Source organism: Theropithecus gelada, chromosome 1 (assembly GCF_003255815.1).
Source record: "Theropithecus gelada isolate Dixy chromosome 1, Tgel_1.0, whole genome shotgun sequence".
Classification (NCBI taxonomy): Eukaryota; Metazoa; Chordata; class Mammalia; order Primates; family Cercopithecidae; genus Theropithecus; species Theropithecus gelada.
Genome location: NC_037668.1, coordinates 7,703,804 through 7,715,430, shown reverse-complemented (window position 1 = coordinate 7,715,430; position 11,627 = coordinate 7,703,804).

Below are 11,627 nucleotides of genomic sequence, written 5' to 3'. Positions count from 1 at the left end.
TGGGGTGGGAGCTCAGGCTAATGGGTGAGTCAGAATGAATTATGCATGTAAATGTGTGCGAGAATGTACAAACGCCATGAGAATGTGAAACAGGCGCATCTGATAGGCACTGGGATGTTAGGAAGACTCATTGCTGTATATTAGATTTTCTTATTCCTATTTCACTGAGGAGGAAATTGGGGCTCAGAGAGGTTAAGTTATTTGCCCAAGATTGTGTTAATGGGCAGAGGGAGCATTCATAGGTCTGTCTGATCCCAGAGACTTTTCTTCCAACCACCTGACTCTAGGGACCCGGTTCAGAGGCTACGGGAAGAATAAGATGGTCTGTTTTATCTTGGTGTGATTTGCAAGCCTTCCAGTCTTGACACTTTACTTTTCCTGCCCTGTCTTGGAGCAAAGACCTGTAAGCCCTCTCTCTGTGTTTCCTCAGACCATCAGCTCTCTCCCAGCCTGTCCCTTCCACACCTACATGACCCTGCCAGGAGCACACAGCCCCTTTCCCAGGCCCTGCGAGGACCAGCACACCTGGGGGCAGCTCTTCAGATAAAACTGGGACCAGCATACCTGGGCAGCTCTCCAAGGGCCTAGTGTAGCCTGCAACCTTGCTGGTGCCAGGTCTGCTAAGGGCACGGCATGGCTTTGTGTGTGTGTTTGCACACGTGTGTATAGCCCACCTAGAGTGCTGTGTCATGAGAAAACATGTGAATGCTGATGTGCATACATGTAAAGGTGCACATATGTTCAAGCATTTTGTGGTCATCCACATTTGCGGCATGAGCCTGTGTTTGTGAGCAGGAGACAGCCCTCAGTCTGTGGGCCTGTGATGAGGGGGTAACAGGCAGGAGACTTGGGAGCCCGTGGAAAGCAACATGAAGAGGGCAAATGGATCCTGAGGGTAGAGAAGACCCTACCTCTCTTGTGTGGGGCCTCAGGCTGTGCTTTGGGGTGTGCTGGGAAGGTTGGCTGTGAAATGGAGAGCCACCCTGGGAGTGTGAGCCATCATCATTGTGACGTTGGAAAACCCTGGGGGGTGCCCTTCCCAGGCCAAGTTAGAGCCCAGGACTTGGGCTCCTGGAGCATCTGGCTGCCCAGGCAGCCAGCCCTGATCTGCTGTTCTTTGGTTCCCAGGATCCTTAGGGCAACTACTTATTGGATGTTGGCCCTTTGTTATTTAATCCTAGGGACACCTGTGAGTTATAGGTTATTGTGCCAGCTGTACAGATGAGGAGACAGAGGCTCAGAGAGGTTAAGTTGCCCAAGGTCACACACATCAGTCAGTGACAAGGCAGGAATTTGAACTCAAATTTGTTGGTCCTAAAAGCCTGTGAATTTTCCAAATTCTGCTCCGTCGACAGGCCAATACCCCTCATTATAGAGCCAAAGCTGCAGAGGTGAAGGAACGTGTGCAGGGGCACCTGACTGCCCAGTGACACAGCAGGGACTGCAAAACAGCCCCCCACCCTCCCCCTGCTTCCCCTTTTCCTTTTATTTAGTTCATCACATATGGCTTCTGCTTCCTGCTCTGGGACGGACAGCTGGGATGCCAGGGTTCTAAGCCTGGTGTTGACATGCCTGGCAGAGAGACCCCCATCCAAGTGAGCCATGGCAGGCTGGAACCTTGGTTCCCTCAAGGCTGTGAAGGGCAGGGGCAGGAACTGCTCTCTCAAACAGGCCTATGCTTAGGGAGCAGAAGAGGGAGGCACAGAGGTGCCCCAGGACCCTTGTCCCTGCTCTGGAAGGGACCCTCATACCTGAACTGTTCCCTCTCCAGCAATAAGTAGGCCTAGAGAAGATGCCCGTAGTTGAGTCAAATGCCTGTGAGACTGGACGGGCCCTGTCTGGCCAGCAGGCCCTAGCAGGGTTATCTGGTGGGCATTAGGCCCTGGTGAATCAAGTGACACCTCCCAGCCAGCTTGGCTGGTCGCCAGGAGTCATTTTCTTTGTTACTTGGCACTGACCCGGAGACTAGGATGAGCCTTTGGGGGCCTCAGGAGGCATGCTCCCCAAGACAGTTAAGTCCCAGTGCCCAGCAGGAGGTACTGCTAGGGGATGAGTGTGGGTAGAAATGGCCGGCAAAGCTCAAAGGGAGATGTTCTAGTGCAACATCGTCCCACAGACATGTAATGCAAACCACATGTGTGGTTTTAAATCTTTCATATTAAAAAGTAAAAAAAGAAACCAGTAAGGTTAATTCTATTTTTTAAACATTTATTTATTTAGAGACAGGGTCTCACTCTGTCACCCAGGCTGGAGTGCAGTGGCACGATCTCAACTCACTGCAACCTCTGCCTCCAGGGTTCAAGCAATTCTCCTGCTTCAGCCTCCCGAGTAGCTGAGACTACAGGTGCACACACCACCACATCCAGCTAAGTTTTGTATTTTTTGGTAGAGATGGGGTTTCACCCTATTGGTCAGGCTGGTCTCGAACTCCTGGCCTCAACCAATCAGCCCCCCTCGGCCTCCCAAAGCGCTGGGATTACAGGCGTGAGTCACCATGCCAGGTCTGGTTCCTATTGGACTTGCAGCATATTTCTGCTTGGACTGACTGTGTTTCAGGTGCTGAGTAGCCACATGTGGCAGTGGCTACAGTGCTGGGCAGTGCAGGCCTGGAGTGAGTCAGAACAGATAATCACCTCCCCTGCCTCCACTGTCACCTCCCAGGTGGACATTTGCTGTTGTGGCCTGGGAGGGTAGCAGCCCAGTCCCTGCTGATCTGCCCGTGCTCCCCGTGGCTGCTGCAGGGATCTCTGGACTGCATGGGGGGAAAAGAGGGTTGAGGTGGGAGCTGGAAGGTCACAAAGCAGGGATAGGATGGAAGAGAAGCCAGATTGAGTCCCAAGTCTGGAGCAAGGAGGCCACTGGTGATGTGATCATGCCCATGGCCAGTGGGAGAGTGGGTGTGGAACAGGGGTGTAGGGCGGAGGAGGTCAAGACACTTGAGATCAGAGGCCCACAGGTCCGTAGTGCCCCTCAGCACAATTTGTTTGGCTTTATTGGTTTTGTCCAACCCCCGAGTGTCTGGCTTCCTTTGGCCCCCACTTTCAGAGCTGCTTTCATTTTGCAGCCAGCCTGATTGTTTTCATTCCTTGTGTCTGAAGCTCCTGACGGGAAGGTTTTCTTTTCAAAGTTTTGATTAATTCACAGCTTGAGCCCCGAGTTTGTTTGTTATGAAACTGCTGGCCTAACTTCAGGGTAATACCTTCTCTGTACCTCTCCCTGACCCCTACCTGTGGGAGCTCTGGTGTGCTCCTCCCTGTCCCTGTCCAGGAATGAATGGGCTGAGCCTCCTGCTTTTTCCAAAGCTCTCCAGGCTCCTGGGAAGTGGAGAGAAGACCTGGGAGTTAGACTCCAAAGCCCCAGGGCCAGCTGGGCTGGAGTCCCTTCTTTTCTCCTGCTCTAGGTGGGAAGGGACTGACGTTCTTAGAGTCACGTGTGCGCCTCTCTCCTTGTCCTGCAATACCCTGTCCTGGGTTCCATGCCAAACCCCAGGGCACCCTGCCCTTTGAAAGTGATGGGCTGGAGAGTCTGGTCTGGCCTGACCTGTAGGGTGGAATCATATCACACACACACACTTTACTAAACTATAATTATCTTCAGTTATTTACTTACAAATACTGTGCTCTCATATATGGCTTTGTAACTACACCTGATTTTTGCCTTACATCTCTTCCAAACAAGTATTTCCCATGTAAAAATGTTTTTAAGAGTGCTTCTGAAGCTAACGTGTATCAGAAGCACCTGCAGGGCTTGCTACAACAGATTGCTGGGCCCACCTCAGAGATTGTGATTTGTAGGTGGGACCCGTGACTTTGGCTCTCTGATGCCCTGGGCCATGCCAAGGCAGCAGGTCCTTTCATCATACAACAGACAGCAGTGCTTCAACAAACACCACTGCCCTTACAAGAGCTATGATCTGTTCTAAACACCATGAGAATAACAACTTCCAATCCTTATGAGAGTTCTATGAGATAGGGATTCATATCATCCCTGTTTTATAGATGAAGAAATTGGGGGGCAGAAAGACTAAGTAACTTGTCCAAGGCCACTCAGCTGGTTGAGCAGCAGAGCCAGGACTCATGTGTACCCGTAAGTTGCTATGTGGAATCCAGGCCTCCCTGGATCACATCTTTGCATGCTTGCCCAGGCAGACAGGTGAGCTATGAGCATCTGCTGCTCCAGCTCTGAGTCTGGCGTGACCATAGGAAACTATTCCCCAGGATCCTGTTCTGGCTCAACTTCTCTACACGTCCCAGCCAGTGCAATGGTGGGATGGGAGGCAGCCACGGGGCACAGCCCAGGCAGAGTCAGTCGGGTGTATCACCTGCTCAGCCGGGGAGCACACATTCAGAGGCTCACAGGGGCCAGACGAGACGAGAGGCTCTAGCTAGTATGAGGAAATCTTCCCCTTAAAATCACTCATCCTTTCAGCCCATTATTTGTTGTTCATATTTTGACAGATACGTGGATATATAAAATATTTCTCTTTTAACTCGACTGTTAAAAAAACAAAACATAAAAGCATATTGTATAGGGCAGTCAATACTCCATCTCCATTTGAGAGAGTATTAGGGAATGTAAAATAAAGAAAATGGAACCTACCAGAGTGAACTGTTTTAGGATTTAAGACTATAATCTATGTAAGATATAGATACACACACACACACTTATTTCCCCTAGGAACACTGGTTCAATATTCACTAATTCAGTGTTCACTGCAGCTTTATAGAACAAAACTGCTGCAAATAATGAGAATTGACTGTATATAATCTTTGGCTCCATTGGGCTCAGAAACAGCCAACTAACAACATCTGGTCTCCTTAGATGGACCCATCAGCTCAATAGTCACAAAATTGCCACACTCTGGGAATGCCAAACGTTGAGCCCAGGCTTCTCTAGACTTTTCTATTAAAAATAAAAAACAGAATAAACTTTTCTAACTTTTTAAAAGGATAGACCTTTAAAATAATTATAGGTTCATAACAAAATTGAGGGGGAAGTACAGAGTTCCCACACATCCCTTCATCCTTCCTCACACACAGCCTCCCCACTACCATTAACAACATCCCACATCAGAGTTGTATATTTGTTACAATTGATGGCCCTATATGGACATAATTATTACCCCAAAGTCCATAGTTTGCATTAGGGTTAGTTCTTTGTGTTGTACATTCTATGAGTTTTGGCAAATGTATGACATATATACACATTTATAGTTTTACATGGAATAGTTTCATGGCCCTAAAAATTTCCTGTGCTCCCTTCTAAACACCTAGCAACCGTGGATCTTTTTACTTTCTCCATAGTTTTGCCTTTTCCAAAATGTTGTATAATCAGAAGCCTATGTGACCTTTTCAGACTGGCTTCTTTCATTTAGCAATATACACTTAGGGTTACTCCATTTCATGGCTTGATAGCTCAATTCTTTTTAGTGCTGAATAATATTCCATTGTATGGATGTACCACAGTTTGCTTATCCATTTGCCTACTGAAGGAGATATTCGTTGTTTTAAGAGTTCTTTGTATATTTTGGACAACTGTGCTTTATCACATATGTGTTTTGCAAAGATTTTCTCCCAGTCTGTAGTTTGTCTTTTTATTATCTTAACAATGTCTTTCACAGAGAAATGCTAATAAAGTCTAATTTATCAACTTTTTCTTTCATGGATACTGCTTTTTGTGATGCCAAACCCGAGGTCACCTAAACTTTTTTCTATGTTCATTTCTGGGAGGTTTATAGTTTTACATGTAGGTCTATAGTCCATTTTGAGATGCTTTTTGTGAAAGACATAGAGTCTATGTCTAGATTCTTTTTTTTTTTTGGCATGTGGATGCTCAGTTGTTCCAGCATTATTTGTTGATTTTCTCCATTTAATTGCCTTTCCTCCTTTGTCAAAGATCAGTTGACTACATTGTATGGGTCTGCTTCTGGGTGCTCTACTCTGTTCTGTTGACCTATTTGTCTATTATTTCACCATTACCATACTCAATTACTGTAGCTTGACAGGAAGTATTGAAGTTGGGTAGGGTCATCCTCTGACTTCATTCTTCTCCTTCAATATTGTGCTGGCTATTCTGGGTCTTTTGCCTCTCAGATAAACTTTCGAATGTTTGTTAATATCCATAAATAACATACTGGGATTTTTAGTTGGATTGTGTTGAATCTATAGCTCGAGCTGGGAAGAACTGACATCTTAACAATATTGAGTCTTTTGTTTTTTTTTCTTTTCTTTTTCTTTTTTTTTTTTGAGACAGAGTCTCACTCTGTTTCCCAGGCTGGAGTGTGCAGTGGCGCGATCTCGGCTCACTACAAGTTCTGCCTCCTGGGTTCACGTCATTCTCCTGCCTCAGCCTCCAGAGTAGCTGGAACTACAGGCGCCCGCCACCACATCCAGCTAATTTTTTGTATTTTTAGTAGAGACGGGATTTCACCGTGTCAGCCAGGATGCTCTCGATCTCCTGACTTCGTGATCCCCCCACCTCGGCATCCCAAAGTGCTGGGATTACAGGTATGAGCCACCACGCCCGGCCTAATATTGAGTCTTTCTATTCATGAACCTGTAATGTCTCTGCATTTACTTAGATGTTCAGTTTATTTCATCTGACTTTTGTGATTTTCCTCATACAGATCTAACATATTTTGTTAGATTTGCACCTAAATATTTCTCTTTTTTGGTGTTAATATCAATGGTATTATGTTTTTAATTTCAAATTGTGATTGTTCACTATTGGTATATAAGAAAGCAGTGAACTTTTGAACATTAATCTTGTATCCTGCAACCTTGCTATAATCACTTATTAGTTCCACAGGTTTTAAAAATTTGTCATTTGCAACTAAAGACAGTTTCATTTCTTTTTTCTCCTTATTATCTGTATGCCATTTATTTCCTTTTTTTTTTTTTTTTGTCTTATTACATTAGCTAGAATTTCAATACAATGTTGAATAGGAGTGGTGATAGAGGATATCCTTGCCTTGTTCCTAATCTTAGCAGGAAAGCATATATTTTTTGTTTGTTTGTTTTTTGAGACTGAGTCTCACTCAGGCATATAGTTTCTTATCACTAAATATGATGTTAGCTGTAGGATTTTTATAGATTTTCTCGATCTAGTTGAGGAAGATTCCCCCTATTCCTAGTTTGCTGAGAGTTTTTATTAGAATGGGTGTTGGATTTTGTCATATGCTTGTCTGTATCTATCGATATGATCATGCAATTTTTCTTCTTTACCTTTTAGATGTGATAGATTACATTAATCCATCCTTACATCGGTTTTTGAATTGTGAACTAGCCTTGCATACTTGGACTAAATCTCACTTGGTTATGGTGTATAACTTTTTAATGCATTGTTGGATTCAACTTCCTAGTATTTTGTTGATTTTTGCATCTGTGTGTTCATGAGAGATATTGGTCTGTAGTTTCTTCTTTCTTGTAATATCTTTGTTTGTTTTTGGTATTAGGGTAATGTTGGCCTCGTACAATTAGTTAGAAAGTATTCCCTCCACTTCTATTTGCCAGAAGAAATTGTAGAGAATTCATATTTTTTTTCCTTGAATGATTGTGGTTGCATTCACCAATGAATTCATCAGGACCTGGGGCTTTCTGTTTTGAAACATTATCAGTTACTATTATCAGTTATCCATTCAATTTTTAAAATAAGTATAGACTTGTTTTAATTTTTAAAATAAATATAGACCTGTTGGATAATCTGTTTCTTCTTGTGTGAGTTTTGATAGATTGTGTCTTTCAAGGAATTGATCCATTTCATCTAGGTTGTCAAATTTGTGGGCATAAAGGTGTTCATAATATTTCTTTATTATCCTTAAAATCTCCATGGGCTCCATAGTGATGGCCTCTCTTTCATTTCCAGTATTAGTACATCAGTTTTACTTATCTTTTCAAAGAGCAGCTTTTGGTTTTGTTGATCATTTCTGTTAATTTGCTGTCTTAATTATTTTCTGCTCTAATTTTTACTGTTGTTTTTCTTTTTTTTAAATTCTGCTTACTTTAGATTTAATTTGCTCTTCTTTTTCTGGCTTCCTAAGGTGAATGCTTAGACTATTGACTTTAGGTTTTTCTTCTTTTCTAATACATGCATTCAATGCTATAAGTTTCCCTCTAAGCACTGTTTTCGCTGTATGCTACAAATTTTAATAAATTGGATTTTTATTTTCATTTAGTTCAAAATATTTTCAAAATTTCTCTTGAGACTTACTCTTTGACTCATATGTTATTTAGAGTTGTGTTGTTTAATCTTCAAATATTTTGAGGGGCTGTTCTAGCTATCTCTTTGTTGTTTATTTCTAGTTTAATCCCATTGTAATCTGAGATAATCTTCTATATGATTTCTAGTCTTCTAAACTTGTTATGGTGCATTTTATGGCACATAATAATTTGATCTTCCTTGTGAATGTTCCATGTGAACTCGAGAAGAATGTGTATTTTAGTGTCGTGGGATAAAGTAATCTGTAAGTGTTGATTAGACCCAGTTGGTTGATGGTGCTGTTTAGTTCAACTATGTTCTTATTGATTTTCTGCCTGCTGGTTCTGTCAGTTACTGATAGAGGAGTGTTGGAAGTCCCCAACTATAATAACAGATTCATTTATTTCTCCTTGCAGTTCTATCAATTTTTGCCACACATAGTTTGGTGCTTTTTATTAATTGCTTGCTTACATATTAAATATTGTTATGACTTGTTGGAGAACCAACCCCGCTACCTGCCCCCTCCCAATTCATATGTTGAAGCCCTAAACCCTAATGTGACTATATGTGGAAATAGAGTCTTTAGAGGTAATAGGGTTAAATCAGGTCATAAGAGTAGGGTCCCTGACTCAGTAGGATTAGTATCCTTAGAAGAAGAGACACTAAGGATTGATCTCTCCTCTTCCCACACTTCCCCCAACAGCCCCACATAAGCACATAGAAAAAGTCCATGTGTGAGTACAGCAAGAAGGTGGCTGTCTACAAGCCAGGAAGAGTCTTCACCGGGAACCAAATTACCCAAATTACCTAGAAACATAATCTTGGATGTTACAGGAAAAAGAACTGTGAGAAAACAAATTTGTGTTATTTAAGTCACCCAGTTTATCTTATATTGTTATGGCAGCCCAAGCAGACTAATATCCCTTTATACCTATATAATGCCCCTCTTTATTCTTGATAATTATCTTTGCTCTAAAGTATGCTGTGTGTAAAATCAATATAACTACTCCATTTTTCTTTTTGATTATTGCTAGCCTGTTATACTATTCTCCATCCCTTTATTTTTATTTTATCTGTGTCTTTATATTCAAAATGGGTTTCTTGTAGAGATATTACTGTATCTTGTTTTCTTGTTTATTCCGACAGTCTCTGTCTTTTAATTGGTGTATCTATACCATTAATATTTAAAATGATTATTGATATGGTTGAATTACTATTTACCACATTTGTTACTGTTTTTTATTATTGCTCTTGTTCTTCACTTCATTTTTTGTCCTCACTCTTTTTCTGCCTTCTCTTTTTTTAACTGAGGACTTTATATGATTCCATATTTTCTCCACTGTTAGTATGTACCAAGTATATATTTTTTAAGCATTTTTCAGTGGTTGCTCCAGAGTTTACAGTATAATCCATGCCCATGTCCAAATAACACTATAACACCTCATGGGTAGTGCAAGTATTAGGTTGGTGCAAAAGTGATTACGATTTTTACATTACTTTTCATGGCAAAAACCACAATCACTTTTGCATCAACCTAACATCGTAGAGTATCTTTCCAGTCTCATATAACATTACTGCCATTTATTTCACTTATATACCAAGTATAATCACTGAAAGCATTATTAAATTGTTCTTTTGAACAAACGATTATCTCTTAAATCAATTAAGAATAAAAAGTGAATGCTTTTATTTTACTTTAATTTATTCCCTCTCTAATACTTTTTCCCTTTTAAATATAGATTTGAGTTTATTACTTATTATTTTCCTTCTCTCTGAAGAACTTTATTTAGCATTTTTTGCAAGGCAGGTGTATGGTGACAAATTTTTTCAATTTTTGTTTGTCTGAGAAAGTCTTTATTTCTCCCTGCCTTTTTTTTCAAGACAGAGTGCAGTGGCAGGACCTCAGCCCACTGCAACCTCTGCCTCTTGGGTTCAAGCAATTCTCATGCCTCAGCCTCCCTAGTAGCTGGGATTACAGGTGTGTGTCACCACATTTGGCTACTTTTTTGCATTTTTAGTAGAGATGGGGTTTTGCAATGTTGGCCAGGCTGATCTCAAACTCCCGACCTCAAGTGATCTGCCCACCTTGGCCTCCCAAAGTGCTGGGATTACAAGCATGAGCCACTGTGCCTGGCCTCTTCCTGACTTTTGAGAGATAATTTATTTGGACACAGAATTCTTGTTTTGGGGAGGTTTTCTTTCAACACTTAAAGTTTTTGACTCCACTCTCTTCTTGTTGCACAGTTTCTGAGGAGAAGTTCAGTGTGTTCTCATCCATGCTCCTCTATAGGCAATGAAACTTTTCTCCCTCTGGCTTCTTTAAGAACTTTTTCTTTGCCTTTGATTTTTCTTCTGTTTAATATTACATCCCTAGGTGTAGATTTTTGGGGGCATTTATACTTTTGGGTTTTCTCTGAGCTTTCTGTATCTGTGATTTGGTATCTGACATTAACCTTGAGAAATTCTCAGTCATTATTGCTTTAAATATTTCCTCTGTTCTTTTCTCTCTTTTTTCTCCTTCTTGCATTCCCATGATGTGCATCTTTTGTAATTGCCACATATTTCTTGAATATTATATTTTTTCATTAACTTTTCTTTTTGCATTTCCATGTTGGAAATTTCTATTGACATTTCTTCAGGTTCATTGATTCTTTACTTGGCCATGTCTAGTCTACTAATGAGCCCAACAAAAACGTTCTGCATTTCTTTTTTTTTTTTTTTTTTTTTGAGACAGAAGTTCATTCTTGTTGCCCAGGCTGGAGTGCAATGGCGTGATCTCAGCTCACCACAACTTCCACCTCCTGGGTTCAAGTGATTCTCCTGCCTCAGCCTCCCGAGTAGCTGGGATTACAGGCGTGTGCCACCACGTCCAGCTAATTTTGTATTTTTAGTAGAGACAGGGTTTCTCCACGTTGGTCAGGTTGGTCTCAAACTCACAACCTCAGGTGATCCGCCCACCTTGGCCTCCCAAAATGCTGGGAGGCATTCTTCATTTCTGTTACAGTGTTTTTAAACTAGTTTAAATTGTCTCTTAGAATTTCCATCCCTGCTTATATAACCCATCTGTTCTTGAATGCTGTCTACTTTTTTCATTACTGCCTTTTACATATTACTCATCATTATTTAAAATTGTAGTCTGATAATTCCAACATCCTTGTCATATCTGAGTCTAGTTCTGATGCTCACCTTATCTCTCCAAACTGTGTCTTTTAGTATGCCTTGTACTTTTTTGTTGAAAGCTGGACATAATGTAGCGGGAAAAGGAAATGAGGTAAATAGGCTTTTAGGGAGATGGTGGTGAGGTATGAGCAGAAGGGAAGCATCCTATAGTCATATGATTAAGTCACAGTCTCTAAATGAGCCCATCCGCCTGGGCTATCAACTTCACAGTGCTTTTGAGTCCTACCTTCTACCCACTCCCATTCTTTAGG